Source organism: Pleurodeles waltl, chromosome 7 (assembly GCF_031143425.1).
Source record: "Pleurodeles waltl isolate 20211129_DDA chromosome 7, aPleWal1.hap1.20221129, whole genome shotgun sequence".
Classification (NCBI taxonomy): Eukaryota; Metazoa; Chordata; class Amphibia; order Caudata; family Salamandridae; genus Pleurodeles; species Pleurodeles waltl.
Window position 1 is genome coordinate 288157185 of NC_090446.1, and position 17653 is coordinate 288174837.

A 17653-nucleotide genomic window follows, 5' to 3' on the forward strand; every position below is an offset into this window, starting at 1 on the left:
TTTAATAATGAATAATAATTGCATAATGTGTATTCATTTGATTTTGCAGATGTTTTTACTTATACAAAGATCAATGTTAACTAGTAAATAGAGATTTGTTATTCTAGTTGTAGGAAGGTACCCCTTTTTTGACATGGTTACCCCGATTTTCTTCCTGAGGTCAGTGTGCTCGCCTGTGTTCATTGGGATACTGCTAACCAGGACCCCAGTGATTATGCTCTCGCTCCTATAAATGTTGTCACTGCATACTGGTAACCCAGTATTTCACCCAAAATTAGCATACTGGTGCCCCCTTATGAGTCCCTAGTATATGCTACCTAGGTACCCAGGGCATTGAGGCTCCAGGGGATCCCTATGGGCTGCAGATTTCTTTTGCCACTCATAGGGAGGCCATACAAAGGCTTCTGCAGCACTGACATTGCAGCCTGCGTGAAAAAAGTGCATGCACCCTTTCACTGCCATTTACACTGCACCACCATTACTTATAAGTCACCCATATAGCAGGCCCTTCAGCACTGAGGGCAGGGTGCAGAGTACCTGTGTGTGAGGACACCCCTGCACTAGCAGAGGTGCCCCCACGACCCCCAAGACCATTTTCCCGGACTTCTTGAGTGTGGGGATGTTATTTTACGTGTGTACTTGACATAGGTCACTACCTATGTCCAGCTACGTAATGGTAACTCCAAAAATAGGCACGTTTGATATCAAACATGTTGGAATCATACCCAAATGCTTTTGCAAGGATTGGTTGTATGATCCATTCGCTCTTGGGGCTCCTTAGAGGACACCCAGTATTGCTATTCCAGCCTTCTGAGGTTTTCCAGGCAGCACCCAGCTGCTGCCACCTCTTAAACAGGTTTCTGCCCTCCTGTTGCTTGAGCAGCTCAAGCCCAGGAAGGCAGAACAAAGGATTTCCTTTTGGAGAAGGGTGTTATACCCACTCCCTTTGGAATAGGTGTTACAGGCTTGGGAGGGGCAGCCTCCAAAAGCCTCTGGAAATGCTTTGAAGGGCACAAATGGTGCCCTCCTTGCATAATCCAGTCTACACCGGTTCAGGGACCCCCAGTTCCTGCTTTGGTGCAAAACTGGAAAAAGGAAAGTGGAGTGACCACCCCCTTGTCCATCACAAGAGCAGGGGTGCTGCTCAGAGCACCTCCAGAGGGTCCTGGGGTTTTGCCATCTTGGTTTCCAGGTTGGCATGACACTCTGGGAGCATCTGAGTGGCTCATGCCAGCAGGTGTCGTCAGAGCCCTCCCCTGATAGGTGCTTACCTGTTTAGCTGACCAATCCCCCTTTCAGGGCTATTTATAGTCTCTTTAGGGTGGTTCTTCAAATTCACATTGCAAGACTTCAGCAGGAATCCTCTGCATCCTTTACTTCACCTTCTTACCGAAGAAGCTGCATCTGGACCCTCAAGGAACTCTACAAACTGCAACAAAGAAACAAAGATGACTTCTGCAACATTGTATCTTCAGCTCTTGCCAGCAACTGCAACTGTTTCCAGGTCGTGCATCCTCCGAGGACGACCTGTCTTCAGCCTGCACCGGAAGAACAAAGGAATCTCCCTTGGAGTGAAGGAGTCATTCCCCTGCTTCAGCAGGCACCCCTCTGCAGGGATGACCGGTAGCGTGGGTCCCCTCTCCTGAAGAGCTGAATGGATCCAGCATCATGGGTGGTGGACTGAAGTGGTCCTGATGGTCCTGACATCCTATTATCCAAATTTGGTGGAGGTAAGAGCTTGCCTCCCCATGCAAGACAGTACCCCCATGCACTGCATGTTTGCAGTTGCCAAGGCTTGTTGGCATCCCTCCATGAAGTTCTTTATGCACCGTGCAGCTCCGGCCCCCAGCACTCCTTCCTGTGATTATTATTATAGAATATCAGTGCACACCAACATAGTGCACAAAGTCCATATAAATTGTAAGATGTGAGACAAAGTCTGTTACACGTTTTATAGTTGGTTAAGATTTAGGCCCTCATTTTGACATTGGAGGTAAATCCCACTTACTACCATGATGACTGCCGCCAACATACTGCGGCGGCGGCGGATATCCGTTCGCCATATTATGATACACACACCCCAATCCCATCACCCTACACACCTTCACCTACACAACTCACACAACACCCATGGCACCACAAAGACACTCCAGAGGAGGAGCTACCGGTCATGGTGGAGGAAATCATCTGGGTAGTGCCTCAGCCATTTGGAGCACAGGCGCAGCAGATATCCATTGCTAGGAAGATGGAGCTATGGCGGAGAATCGTGGACAGGCTCAACACCATGGTACAGCACCCCAGAACAAGGGACAACATCAGGAAGGGTTGGAACAACCTATGGGGGAAAGTATGTTCCATTGCAGCAAGACACCAGCTCGCTGTACAGAGGACTGGCGGTGGACCCCCACCTCCTCCCCCACAACTAACAACATGGGAGTAGCAAGTCTTGGCAATCATGCATCCTGAGGGCCTTGCCGGAGTAGCAAGAGGACTGGACTCTAGTAAGTAAACTCTATACTACTATCACCCCCCCCACCTGCACGCCAACACAAACCCCCACCGTCACCCACACTCCCATCTCTTCACCACCTCCCACAACCCCAACCATCAAATCTCACTCATCCCAATGCCAGGCCCTGCATGCCATACCAAGGCATGAACATCACTCACAGCCCTGCATGGACCCATATCACTAAAGCATGCACACTAGAGAGAACTAATCATCCCACCATACACCAACACACACAAGTAAAAGCTGCCAGGGCAAATACGAACAAAGAGGGCAACCCACCGATGCACAAGATGTCACACACAGAAACAATAACACAGCACTTACATCCACACAGGTATCCCAGCCAATGTCAGTGGCGAAGAGGTGCCAGCAATATCCAGTCCCCCAACTGAAGAGGCCCCAAGTGATGACAGCAACTCTGGTCGCCTGGATCTGGATGACCAACCTGGCCCATCAGGGACCTCTAGACAGTCGGTTACCCAGGCACAGTCACAGACAACCACAGAGCCTCCCCCATCTGGAAACACCACCACAGCACCCACCCAGCGTATCCACACCTCTGTCCCCCGACATGTCAATCAACAGTGAGTCCACCACTACAGGGACCCCAGGGCACCCCCCATACCCAAGACAATTAGGGACCTAGGGTCAGTGGCAGTGGGCACAGGGTTCAGGGGATAGAGGCACAAGACAACAGGGAAACTGTGATGACTGCTGTACGCCAGGAGGAGAACAGGCCCAGGGAACTGACAATCCAGGAGGCACTCGCAGAGATCCAGGGAGCCTACCAACATTCCCAAGATACGCTGGGTCAGATCCTGGACAATGTGCAGGAGAACAGGCGGCTGCAGGAGGGACAGTACCAGGGGATCAGGGAGGACTTGCAGGCCATCAACACCACCCTGGTCTCCATAGCAGGGGTGCTGGCAGACATGGCTAACATTATGAGGGCGGCAGCCTCACAACAGCGGGCCCCTGCCACTAGAAAGACATCTGAACTGCCTTCCACCTCCTCTGACGCTAGTGGACAGGAGGCCCCGTCACAGGACCAACAGGCCCCCAGCACCCCTCCCCGTGCAGAATGAGAACCACCCCGCAAACATTCCCTGCAATCCAGGCAGAAGCCAGAGACTATTGCCAAGACCCCCGCCAGGAAATGAGACTGTCCTGATTGTCACCCTTGTGTCCCACCCTGTCACTACGTCCACCTTGAACTGCCATTGATCCCCTTCCTACATCCCCTTGAACAAAGCACCTGTGCTACAAATAAACTGAAACAATACCCTGGACTTTCCTCCATCATCACCCCAGCCCAATACACTTGCTCCTCTACTTCTTGGCACTTAAATACACACCCATTGAAAAAATACAAGTATGGAGTATGCTACATTTTGTATGTATGTATTCATTTAACCAGGTTCAAACATTGCAATTCAAATGTACAGTAATGTTCAAATAGGAAAGACCTGTAGTTGGCTGCAGTGTTCACAGCAGGAGTGATAGTGGGGCAACAAGATCTGCAAAATGAGTTGCCAAAGGGTACAGTGAGTTGGCATAGAAGTGGGAAATAACAGCATGCCAGTGCCAAACACAATCGAAATAATGACAATGGAGCCAAGCACACCATCTGAGCATTCAAAGAGTGGAAGATCTTTGATTTCTGTGCACCTGTTCATTTTGCCAGGGGTGGGGGGGGACAAATGCAATATGTGTTCCATCAATTGCCCCAGTTATATTGGGGATATGTCCCATTGCATGGGGGAATACAATGTAGCTGCACATGTGTTTAATCAGGGCAGACAACACTCTTGTCAGCACTATTGAGAACATTGGCTGTGACATTCCTGCTGCCAAGCCCACTGTCACTTGGAAAGAACCAGTTGCCAAGAAATGGAGCACAGATAGGACTTGCACAAGAGGGGGGATCCCAGTGGGGTGAGGGAGAGCAGATATCAGGTCAGGCTTCAGTTGGGCACACAGCTCTTTGATTGTGGCCCTGTCAAGTCTGTAGGTGAGGATAATGTGCCTGTCCTCCATTGTTGCCAAGTCCACCAGGGGTCTGTACACAGGGTATGTCTCCATCTCCTATTCATCTGCAGTGGTTGCAGTATAAAGGACAAAAGAGTGAGTAGCCGGTCACAAACTGAACATCGGATCCACAACAGTACAATGCATGATGTTAATTTGTAATGGGTAAGTGATATTTGTCCTGTATGTCCAATTTTTAACTGTGACATAGTTATTATCCAGGGCCAAACCCCCCCCCTGAAATGGCATCCGCCTGTTCTGTGTGGAGGGACAGGTGGAAATGAGGTAATTCCGCTGACGCTGTGCGCCATTGTGGTAGGTGGTCGGGAACCGCCGTGCAACCCCTTATTGGTTAACATTGGGCCCTATGGGTTACAGTGGCCAATGGTGATGTACGCCGGCGGTGACGGTATGCACCGCCGAGGACGTGACCTCCATTTTCTATCTTATCACTTACTTGCTACCTGACCTTCCATAGGAGAGGATCTACACTGCATGTGCTGCTGTGACCTGTGTCTGGAACCTACCATGGCTTGTGTGACTGGGGAAAGGTCCCCTGCCTTCACCTCAGCGGCATTGGAGTGACTGGTGGATGGGGTTCCACCCCAGTATGGACTGCTGTATGGGCCTCCAGACCAACAGGTGAGTACACTGTGAGCACGATGCATGTGGCATGAATGCATGGAGTGTGTGTGTGAAGACCTTGTGTGGGGGGGGTGAGTGGATGTCCCCTGGCCGGCATACAGCTTGTGTCCTGGGCCATGTGTGTGTAAATGGCGATGTGAAGGGGTATGGTGGGCCATAAGTGTAACAGGCAGGAAGGTCTGACTGATGACATTTCCTGTGTGTATTTCTCTGCAGGTCAGCACCCATCAAAAGAAGGGTATATGGCATGCCATCGCCAAGGACGTGAGGACCCTGGGGGTCTATGGCAGACAGAGCACCCACTGTCGGAAACGGTGGAATGACCTGAGACGCTGGGTATGGAAGACGGCAGAGGCACAGCTGAGGATGACCTCCCATGGAAGAACGGGTGCCCGTCGAACCCTGACCCCCCCGATGGCATGCATACTGGCGATGTCCTAACTGGAGCTGGATGGGCACTTGAGGGCATCACAGCAGCCACAAGGAGGTGAGTCATTACAATTTACCCGGGTGGGGGATGTGTGTCAGTGGGTGCCTCTAGGCCAGGTCTGACATTGCAGAGTAGGTCCCATGTTGGCCAGGGTTCTGAAGTGATAATCCTGCTACCTAGCTCATAGGCATCCACAATTGGGTAGGGCTGGGAGAGTCCCAGTTGAGCTGCATTTGGCGGTGTGTGCCCCTCCCCATGCCTTGATGGCTAGCATTATAACTGGCAGTGCAATCCACAGCCCGTAGGGCTGTTCCCTGTGTGTGATGGTGGTGTGTACACCAACGGTGGTGTTGGTGCAGCCATTGACCCAGTGTATCCTTTGTCTCTTCCCCCCTTTTTGTTTTGTCACCCTGTCCTTATGAGCATTAGCATCAACAGGCAGAGGAACAGAGACACCGGTGACGGACGGACCTGCATCCCACAGAACCCAGGAGGCAGAGTCCACCGACGCTGAGGGCACCAGTGGGACGCAGGACAAGGGGAGCACCACGGCGGAGACAGGAGGGGACAGTTGAGACACAGATACCTCCTCCGATGGAAGCTACCTGGTGGTGGTGGACACCTCTGTGACCACCCCAGCTACAGGTACAGCTGCCACCCCCCTTACCAGCACCACCCTCCCAGCAGCACCTCAGCGAGTTGCCCGTGCCTGCTCACCCAGGAGGGTGGGCATCTCCTTCGCCCCTGGCACCTCAAGCCCTGCCCCAATTAGCCCTGCTGCCCTGAGTGAGGAGGCTATTGACCTCCTGAGATCCAACTCTGTAGGGCAGTCAACCATTGTGAATGCCGTCCATGGGCTGGCAGCCCAGATCCAACAGACTAATACATTCCTTGAGGGCATTCACACTGGTTTGGCAGCCCAACAGAGATCAATCCAGGCTCTGGTCTCCTCTCTGATGGCAGCCATTGTCCCTGTTTCCACCCTCCCCCTCCAACTTCCTCTTCCTAATCCTATTCCCCTCAACCCCAGCCTATCCCAAGCACACAGGCAGACGAGCATGCACACGAGACAACACACAGGAGTGGCACAGGCAAACACAAGCACCACACTTCATCCCATGGGCACTCACACAAACATCATCCAGATGCAGACATACCAACATCCACAATTTCCACTGCCTCCCCCTCCTACTCCTCCTCCACCTCCCTCCAAGTAACGCCTACACTCAAACCTGCATGCACTACATCCTCATCCACTACCAGCATCACCACCACAGCAAGCAGAACACACACATCACTGGCAGACACCACCACAACAGCTATGCACATATCCCCTGTGTCCTCTCCCACTGTGTCTGTCACACCCCCTCCCAAGGTACACAAACGCAAGCACTCAGACACCCACCAGCCATCCACCTCACAACAGCATCCAGCCCATGCACCAGGCACCCAACACAGCAGACAGACACCTCCTACAGCCAGTCCCTCTTCCTCCACTCCCAAACCTTCTCCCTCTTCCCAACCCAATGTCCCTAAGAATTTTTTCTTCTCCACCATTGACCTCTTCCCTACCCCCCCCACCTGTCCTTCATGTCTGGCCAGGGTGGCAAAAACCCAGGCAAGCACCTCAGCCACCCAGTCCACGGGCCCAGTAGTCTCAACACCCACTCATGGTGGGAAAGGATCCAGGGTACCAGGCAGCCTCAAGAAAAGGGTGCTTGCCCCAGCTGCTGCCCGGAAGGGCAGGGAGCCATCCCCAGCTGCTGCAAGGAAGGGCAAGGAGCCATCCCCAGCTGCTGCAGGAAGAGAAAGGACCCATTCCCAGCTGCTGCCAGGAAGGACTAGGAGCCAGCACCAGCAGGCAGGAAGGACAAGGGGCCTGGTTCAGGGACTCAGAAAGAGCCCCCACCACCAACCATGGTTTTGCAGCCGTCTGAGGCTGCAGGGGATGGGCTGGAGCTTCCCCGACTACCAGCAGAAACAGCACCACCACCAGTGGGAAGCCATCCGAGGCTGCAGGGGATGGGTTGGGGCTTCCCCCCACCACCACCAGCAGTAGCAGCACCACCACCACCACCAGTGGGCAGCTGTCTGAGGCTGCAGTGGATGGGCTGGAGCCTCCCCCCATCAGCGGTTACAGCAGCACCACCACCACCACTGAGCAGCCGTTACTGCAGCGAACGGTATGTAGTCCTGCCTCCATGGGCTGCTGTGCAGCCTGCCCCCTGAAAATCCAGTGGGTATGACACCCAGCTGAGAGACTTTGACCTTGCACTCCCCAGGATCAAGAGCACAGGGCATGATGGCCCCTCCAGAACCAGTGGGTAAGACACCACCAACCCAAGCCTCCCCAGGATCAAGAGAAGAGGGCACAATGCCCCCTCCAGAGCATGTGGGCAAGTCACCCACTTGAGAGACTGTGGTCTTGCACTCTCCAAGACCAAGCACAGGGCATGTTTCCCCCTCCAGAGCTTGTGGGCAAGTCACCCACTTGAGAGACTGTGGCCTTGCACTCCCCAGGACCAAGCACAGGGCATGTTGCCCCCTCCAGAACCAGTGGTGTTGTTCCATCTGCCGGCTGAGGTGCCCCCCGTTCCCCATCCCCCTGGCGTGCCTGCCTATTTTCCAACTGATGCCCCTGCTGTGTTCTTTCCGTGTGAGTGCAGATGACAAGTGGGCCCTTCGACTTTGGCCTGTGGCCCTATGACCACGCCCAATATGGACTGGGCAGTGTCCCTTGAACTCTACATATGTATATACCATTACATTGCATTTTTCATTTTTCTACTATGTTGTTATTATTACACTCACTTTTGCACAATCCTATTGTCCTTGCATTATTCCTCAGGGGTACGGGGTAAATATGTTTTATTACTGCAGCTGTATGTGTGTATGGTGTTGGGGGTGTGTGTTGTGCGTGTGTATGTCACTCTCTTCCCCCCCGTGTGCTAGGTGGCTGTACTCACTGTGGTTATCTTCGCCATCGTTGGTGTTCGTGGTGAATCTGGACATAGAAAATCATTGGGAATATTTGAAGTTTGGGCTCCATGGCGGCATGGTTCTTCCCTGTGTCTCCAAAGGTGAGTCCTTTCCCTTTCTGTGCAGTGTTTCTGTCAGGCATTTGATGTTGTTGGTACCGCCCCGGAAAAGGTGGCAGTTTCCAGGGTCTTAATGTGGTGGGCAGAACATTGACTTCCACCTGGCTGTAGGTGGCTACCGCCATGGTGCTGTTGTATCCTCCCTGGCGGTCGGTGTGGTAAAGTGGCTGTCTAACTCAGTTCTCACCACCATGGTCATAATTTGGCGGTAGTTACCGCCAGCCTGTTGGTGGCATTACCACCACTTTATCACCGACCGCCAGGGTTGTAATGGGGGCCTTATGCTTCCCAAAGCATGGTACATCCAAAAAAGACAGACGACACTTGTTTCGTCATCTAGACTTTCTCAAGGCATTTATCACTGACGGTGACGTCCAGACGTATTAGGAAGTAAGTATTGTCTCAAAATATTCAATTTAAAGAACAAGATATCTTTGTAGGGTTATCTTCCCAATGCTGGAGATTTTCAAAGGAAACTTCGAAAGTAGATGGCCATGATAAGCTTTAAAGGTTAGTCCTGTATGGTGCAAAGAGTAAAGTGATCGTATTAGCTAACTTTTAAGGCTTATCATAGCCATCTACTTTCAGATTAGGTATTCTATAGTAATTATCTTGGTTGTGATTGGTTTTTCAATCAGCCCAACTTACAACCTTGGTGGTTGGGTGTAAAACCAGTTTAGCACCCACTTAATAATTTTCATCCTTGCAATATACAACTTCCCCTGGACACCCTATGGATAATTTGGATGTGCAAAACTTAAAGCATAACCACCGGTTTCTTATGTTTCACTCCTTCCTGTGATGCACAGCTTCCTGCGTGGTTCTCTGGTGGCGTGGGACCCTTTGTTGTAGTGCTGCATGGGCCTCCTTTTGCACCTTTTTGTCTCCATGCTGTGGGACTCCTGTGCGTGCTGCATGGTCTTCTGAGGGCTCTCTGAATTGCTGGGAGCCCCTTCTAACTCCCCCTCCTGGGTAGAGTCCACCAGGCCCCTCCTTGTCCCAACCAGCGCCATTTTCTGCTAACTACAAGCTTTGCATGTGCCAAGGCTTGTTGGCGGAATCCAGCAACACAGACCAGACTGCAATCATCCATCCGGCGTGGGACATCATCTGCACCAACCAGGAACCTGCATCCATCTACTGACTGTTGTTCTTCACCTGTGGTTCTTCTTTTGCACCTTCATCCAGGTTATCAGGGGCTCCTGTCCTCACTGGACTCTTCAGTGCTTCTTGGACTTGGTCCCCTTCTTTCACAGGTCTTCAGGTCCAGAAATCCATTGTTGGTGTCTTGCAGTCTCTTCTGGTTCCTGCGATATCTTCTTTCTCATGTTCTTGTGTGTTCTAGGAAAGTTACTGTGATTTACTCCTGTTCTCCTGGGCTCTGGGGTGGGTTCTATTACTTGCCTTTGGGGTTTTCTAATACTCCCTGCACCCCTCTACACACTACACTTGCCTAATTATTGTGATTTTCACTATGTGCACTGTTTCTAACTGTTTTTACAGCTATTTCTGCATACTAGTATATATAATGTGTGTATTACTAACCTCCTAAGGGAGTATAGTCTCTATGGTATTTTTGCCATTTGTGTCACCAAAATAAAATACCTTACATTTTTATAACACTGAGTATTTTCTTTCACGTGTGTGAGTACTATGTGACTACAGTGGTTTTGCAGGGGCTTTGCATGTCTCCTACATAAGCCTTGGCTGCTCAGCTACAGCTACCCCTAGAGAGCTTGGCTTCTAGACACTGCCTACATATCACTAAGAAGGGATAACGGGATCTGGTATAAGGTGCAAGTACCACAGGTACCCACTACAAACCAGGCCCGCCTCCTACATTGGTGGTCCAGCGGTGGGATAAGTACTTGCAATTGCCTTAGCACTCTGTCACTGGTGCTTTCCACAGGAAAGAATACTTTATACCTAGAGCTATATACATATACCTAGTACATGGTTCTAGTCTCACACTTTCCTTTCCAAAGAAACTAGAGGTTAGGTAGGCTAGGTTTTCTCTCACTACACTAACACACACTCACATCGTATCTATTGCTGGGCCTAGCTCTGAAGTCATGGGTACGTCTTAAGAGGGCATGACTTTCAAGGAATTGAAGGGGCTTTGCTCAGACAGAAAACTAGATGTAGGGAAGAATTCAATAGGAATTTTCATTTGAACCTTCTCCTTCAGGATGATCAGGAACATGCTGATAGCCAGGAGGAGGAGGAGGTAGAGGGAGATTCTAACCTCTTAGAATCAGAGAATCATACTTCAGGTTCAGGGGAGGGGGCTTCCAAAGACCTTACACATAGCAGACCCAGTAGTGTAGCTCGCAGTGGGAGGGGTAGTCATTCAGGTAAGGCTCCATTCATACCCAGAGGTCAAGTCTCTAGGGTCTTCAAAATTAGGGAAAGGTCTACCTCTGCCCATTCCCATATCTCCTCTGTGTCTGAGGGATCCCATGGTTCAACTCCAGGTGATGACTCCATAGATAGAGAGGTCAGGAAACTGAGACTGGAGGAGGACACCACTGATTCTAGAAACCTGCATAAAATTGTTCCCCCATACAAGGTGGGGGATGATATTTACAAGTGGTTTGCTGCACTTGAGAGGGCCTGCAAAGTTCAGAGGGTCCCTCAAAGTCACTGGGCTGCTATTCTGTGGTTGTCCTTTTCTGACAAGGGGAGGAATAGACTTCTCACTGTAAGAGAAGAAGACTCAGAAAACTATGGTATTCTTAAAACTGCACTCTTGGATGGATTTGGCTTAACCACTGAACAATACAGGATTATGTTCAGATAAACCAGAAAAGAGTCCTCACAAGATTGGGTTGACTTTGTGGACTGTTCTGTTAAAGCTTTAGAGGGCTGGTTACATGGCAGCAAAGTGTCTGGTTATGAGGGCTTATACAATCTGATTTTGAGAGAGCATATTTTTAGTCGCAGCATGTGGGGTTCAGAGGGGGCGTGGCGGCCGGCATGCGGGGGAGGTGGTGGTGGGGGAACATTAAAAACATAAAATACATTTTTAAAAACTTACCTCCGCTCCACGTGCCGCTCTGCTCCTCTCCCATTGCTATAGGTACAGGCTCCCAGCCTTCTCTGCTGCCAATCCTGACGCTGCTCAGAGCAGCATCAGGATTGTCTGGGAGTGCCAAGCCGGGGTGCACCCAGGCAGACTGGGAACCTGTGGAGGCTCTCTGCAGCCCGGCAACACCGAGCTGGAGAGAGCCTATTGTGCATGTGTGTTTAGCCGGCCTGAGATGGCCGGCCAAATATACATACGCAGTGAGGGGAGTGCATAGTGCACTCCCCTCGCTACTTGTCACTGCACAAGCCCTGCCCTTTAACTGGTGGCCCCTGAGCAACACCTATTTGTCATCAGTACCAAGTGACAAAGGCCCATAACAACACTGTAAGCCACCCCATGGCTGTTGTTGATCTCAATTTGGGGGATTTACAGGTCCAAAGAAAGTTGTGGTATCCATAGGCCTACCTGTAGAATGTCTTCTAGGGAATGACTTGGATACTTCAGCTTGGGCTGAAGTGGAGTTGGAGGCCCATGCTGCCATACTGGGCATTCCTGAGCACATCTTGGCTTTGACAAGGTCTCAGGCAAAGAAGCAAAGAGGACAGGGAACCTTGGATCCTGGAACAACAGACCAAGAACTTCCGAAAAGCAGGGGTAGAAAGGGTAAAAAGTTATCCACTATCCCTCCCTCTGCTAAAGATTCCCCCTTTGAGGAGAGAAGTCTACTCCCTGGACAGAACCTACACCTGAGGAGCTGCAAGCTGATACATCTGAGCTTTTAGGTGCAGGGGGCCTGCCAGGGAGGAGTTAATTGTGGCTCAGCAGACCTGTCCCACACATGAGGGTTTAGGACAGCAAGCTGTCAAACAAGAGGCAGGGGCTATCAGTGACACCCATAGGGTGTATTGGGAAAATAATCTCTTTCCCACTGAGGCAAGGGACCCACAACCTGGTGCCACCAGGAGACTGGCCATTGCCTCGCAGTATAGAGAATTTATGTTTGCCTTAGCTCATGATATTCTCCTTGCTGGACATCTGGGGCAAGGTAAGACCTGGGACAGACTGGTCCCTCACTTTCCCTGGCCTCACCTGTCAGAGGACTCAAATGAGTTTTTTTGCTCCTGTGTCAATTGCCAAGCCAGTAGTAAGACTGGTGGCAGTAACCTTTAAGTTCACCACACCTTACCATCCCCAGACAAATGGGTTGGTTGAAAGGTTTTACAAACCCTCGGAGGTATGATTATGGGACTCTCTGAAAAACTCAGAAGGAGATGGGATGTCCTGTTACCTGCCTCCTTTTTGCCTACAGGGAGGTACCTCAGGAAGGAGTGGGTTACAGCCCCTTTGACCTCCTCTTTGGTCACCCTGTTAGGGGTCAATTAGCTGTTGTGAAAGAGGTGTTGGAGCTACCCTTGAAGCCCCCTAAACAAGATAGAGTGGATTATGTGCTTGTCCTAGGAGCAAGAATGGATGAGTACATGAAAATGGCCACTGAAAACTTTCAGACAAGCCAAGAGTTACAGAAACAATGGCATGACCCGAAGGCTGTCCAGACAGTGTAACAACCAGGACAGAAGGTGTGCGAACTGGAGCCTGTGGCAACCAGAGCACTCGAAGACAAATGGACTGGTCCACACATAATAGTGGAAAAGAAGGGTTAGGTCACGTATTTAGTTGACCTAGACACTCCTAGAAGTCCTCTTAGAGTACTTCATGTGAACGGCCTGAAGCCCTTCTATGACAGGGCTGACTTATCCCTGCTCATGGCCACTGATGAGGGACAGGAAGATAAGAGTGACCCTCTCCCTGATCTCTTCTCCAACACTGCTGCTGATGGCTCAGTGCAAGGAGTTATCCTTGCAGACTGCCTTACTGAGTCTCAGAAGGAGGACTACAAGAACCTCTTGGATCAGTTTTCTGAACTCTTTTCTCTGACACATGGTCAGACTACTTGGTGTGAACACACCATTGATACTGGAAACAGTTTACCTGTCAAAAGTAACATTTATATGCAGCCTGACCATGTCAGAGATTGCATTAAATCTGAAGTTCAGAAAATGCTTGACTTATACCCACACCTCAAAAGGGGAAAAGGGATATGAGGTTCTGTGTAGATTACAGAGGGATCAACACAGTCACAAAGACTGATACTCACCCTATACCAAGGCCAGATGAGCTTATTGATTCACTGGCATCTGCCAAGTATCTCAGCACTTTTGATTTGACTGCAGGGTATTGGCAAATCAAACCATCAGAAGATGCTAAACCTAAGACAGCTTTCTCTACCACTGGAGGGCATTATCAGTTTACTGTTATGCCCTTTGGTTTGAAGAATGCACTTGCCACTTTTCAGAGGTTGGTGAACACAGTCCTCCAAGGTCTGGAAGCTTTTAGTGCAGCATATCTAAATGATATTGATGCCTTCAGCTACACCTGGGTTGACCACATAGTCCACCTATGGAACGTTTTGGAGGCCCTGCAAAAGGCACGACTCACTATCAATACCTCAAAGTGCCAGATAGGGCAGGGGAAGGTGGTTCATCTGGGACACCTGATAGGTAGAGAACAGATTGAACCACTACAGGGGAAGTTCCTGACTATTTTACAATGGGTTCCCCCTACAACACAGACACAGGTCAGAGCCTTTCTTGGTCTCACTGGGTATTACAGGAGGTTCATTAAGAACTATGGCTCCAGTGTTGCCCCTCTTAGTGATCTCACCTCAACGAAAATGCCTAAGAAGGTATTATGGACAGCTAACTATCAGAAAGCTTTTGATGAGCTAAGGCAGGCTATGTGCACTGCATCTGTCTTAGAAAGCCCAAACTACTCCAATAAGTTTATAGTTCAGACTGATGCTTCAGAGTTAGGGGCTGGGACAGTGTTATCACAACTGAATACAGAGGGCCAGGATCAGCCTGTAGCTTTTATCAGCAGAAGGCTGACCCCTAGAGAAAAGCGTTGTTCGCCATAGAGAGGGAGACCTTTGCTGTGGTCTGGGCCTTGAAGAAGGTGGGACTCTCTTCATAGTTCAGACAGTCCTCAAACCTCTCTTATGGCAAAGCAAATGGAAGGAGAGCACCCTAAATTGTTGAGGTGGTCCATTTCCTTACAGGGGATGGACGTTACAGTGGAACATAGACCTGGGAGTAACCACTCCAATGCAGATGGACTCTCCAGATATTTCCACTTAGACAATGAAGACTCATCTGGGCAAGGTTAGACTTATTGTCCCTCATTCGGGGGGGGTTGTGTAGATAAGTACCCCCTTTTTGACATGGTTACCACCATATTCTGCCTATTGTCAGTGTGCTTGAGTGTGTTCACTGGAATCCTGCTAACCAGGACCCCAGTGATTATGCTCTCTCCTCTAAATGTTGTCACTGCATACTGGTAACCCAGTATTTCACCAAACATTGGCATACTGGGGCCCCTTATAACTACCTAATATATGTACCTAGGTACCCAGGGCATTGGGGCTCCAGGGGATCCCTGCGGGCTGCAGTATTTCTTTTGCCACCCATAGGGAGCTCATGTAAAGGCTTCTGCAGGACCGCCATTGCAGCCTGCGTGAAGATGTGCATGCACCCTTTCACTGCCATTTACACTGCACCAGGTCACTTATAAGTCACCCCTATAGCAGGCCATGCAGCACTAGCAGAGGTGCCCCCACCACTTCCAGGACCATTTCCCCAGACTTTGTGAGTGCTGGGACACCATTTTATATGTGTACTGGACATAGGTCACTACTTATGTCCAGCTACATAATGGTAACTCTGAACAGTGTCACCAGATCCTCGGGGTCTGTGCACGTTCCCAACACGTCCACCACTGAACAGCTCCAAGACTCTGATAGATAAATCACAGAGACTGAGAGAGTTCAAGAGGGGAAGAGGGGATTAGGAAGGGAACAGCTGGGAAGGATTAGAACACACAATATGAAAAGTATATCTCCTGAAATCAATACTAGACTATGATTCTAAGTCTAGTCACTCTGAAAACATGAACAATCTAAGAGTTACGTTTAAAATGACTAAGTTTCAAGATGGCCGGATACCTGTAAGGGAATCAAGATGAATTAAATGAAAACTTTCTTATTCAAATACTTTCCTTTACATGAGAATCAGAAAAAACATTCTGACTAAATTTTAAACCAGTCATAAAAATCCTGTTTTGAGAATGTATACTAGGACCATACAATATTGCATCTAGAAACTCTGGCCTTCTGTGTAATCTTAAAATGTTTCAACACAAATTGCGCATATTGCAGATATATATATATATATATATATATATATATATAGTAAACACCATAAAAGGATTGTGCACCATGAATAACAATATGGATTCAGGAAAAAAATCACATAACTTGTCAACTCGAATATTACATAATAAATATCTTAGAATAGTGGCATACAATAAACAACATGAAATAAACTCGAGGAGAGAATTGTGCGTCTTGCCGATTCGAGTGTCACCATGTAAAATACCAAGAAATGGTAGCACACAATGAATATTAAAGTCAAATCATCATTAATCGAATGGCGCGTCTTGCTGATTCGTAAAACTCGATGTAAATGTCAAGAAATAACAGCTCACAATAAATAACAAGATCAAAGTACAATGAAACGAATCACGTTTCTTTTGCCGATTCTTAAGCCACCATGTAAATGTCAAGAAATGGTAGCGCGCAATGAACATCAAAGTTAAATCCTCATGAAACGAGTTGCGCGTCTTGCCAATTCGTAAAACATCATGTAAATGTCAAGAAATAGTAGCGCGCAATGGACAACAATGTTTAAACACCATAAAAAGAATTGCGCGTCTTGCCGATTCTTAAGCCACCATGCCAATGTCAAGAAATGGTAGCACGCAATGAATAACAAAGTCAAACCTTTATGAAACAAATCGCGCGGCTTGCCTATTTGTAAACTCCCAAATAAATGTCAAGAAATGGGAACGCGCAAGTAATCTGTTACTCATTTAATAATTTAACCAAGAATATGAAAATGCTCAATAACGGTGTCGGAACAGTCCAACCACCGTCTTACCGCCTGGAACAATGATCACCAATGAAGGATGAAGGGCAGAAGACTGGAAGATCCAATTAGGCCGCCGGGACAGGAGCTCAGGAAGAAGCTGCTGCTCTGCACCGGGACCTCTGAATAGTGAGCACTGGGAGTTGGGCTGGCTCTCTTTTATAGAGTCTTGGCCCAGCCCAGAACCACGCCCAGGGATGTTGCGGGAAAAGTCTCTGGAAGGCCCTGGAAAGGGGCCACACCCTAACACACTCTGAAAACGTGCAGCAATACACTGCAAAGGAACAGTATTTGTAAGCATATTAAAAATAAGTTTTCAGGATTGAACTCTGCAGTGCAAAAGGTTAAACCACAACATATCAGCACAATGCATAAATTACGTTCTTTTGAGAGTGCTGGGATTTTGCATTTTTGTCGCCAATAGAACGCGTACTGCTCTGGTGTTGACAGTACTCCCCTCTCCCAGACGCACTCTAGGGCCTGGTTTGCTTGGATTAAGACGATGAAAGCATCTCACAAGTACTGGAGCATGAACATCAGATGCAGAAACCCATGAGTTACTTTCAGGACCATAACCTTTCCATGAGATTAAGTACCATAGATTACGCCCTCTCAGTTTACAATCCAACACTTTCTTGACTTCGTATTCTTCTTCCCCTTGTACTAGAACAGGAGCTGGATGAGGGTGGACCTTTTGGACTGCCTTTTTCAAGAGGGAAGTGTGGAACACTGGATGAATCCGTAAGGATCTTGGCAATTGTAGTTTATAGGTCACCGGATTGATTTACTGAAGGACAGTATAAGGACCTATGAATTTGGGGTTAAACATGTGCTTCTTCTTGAAGTCTATATGTTTTGTGGAAAACCACACTT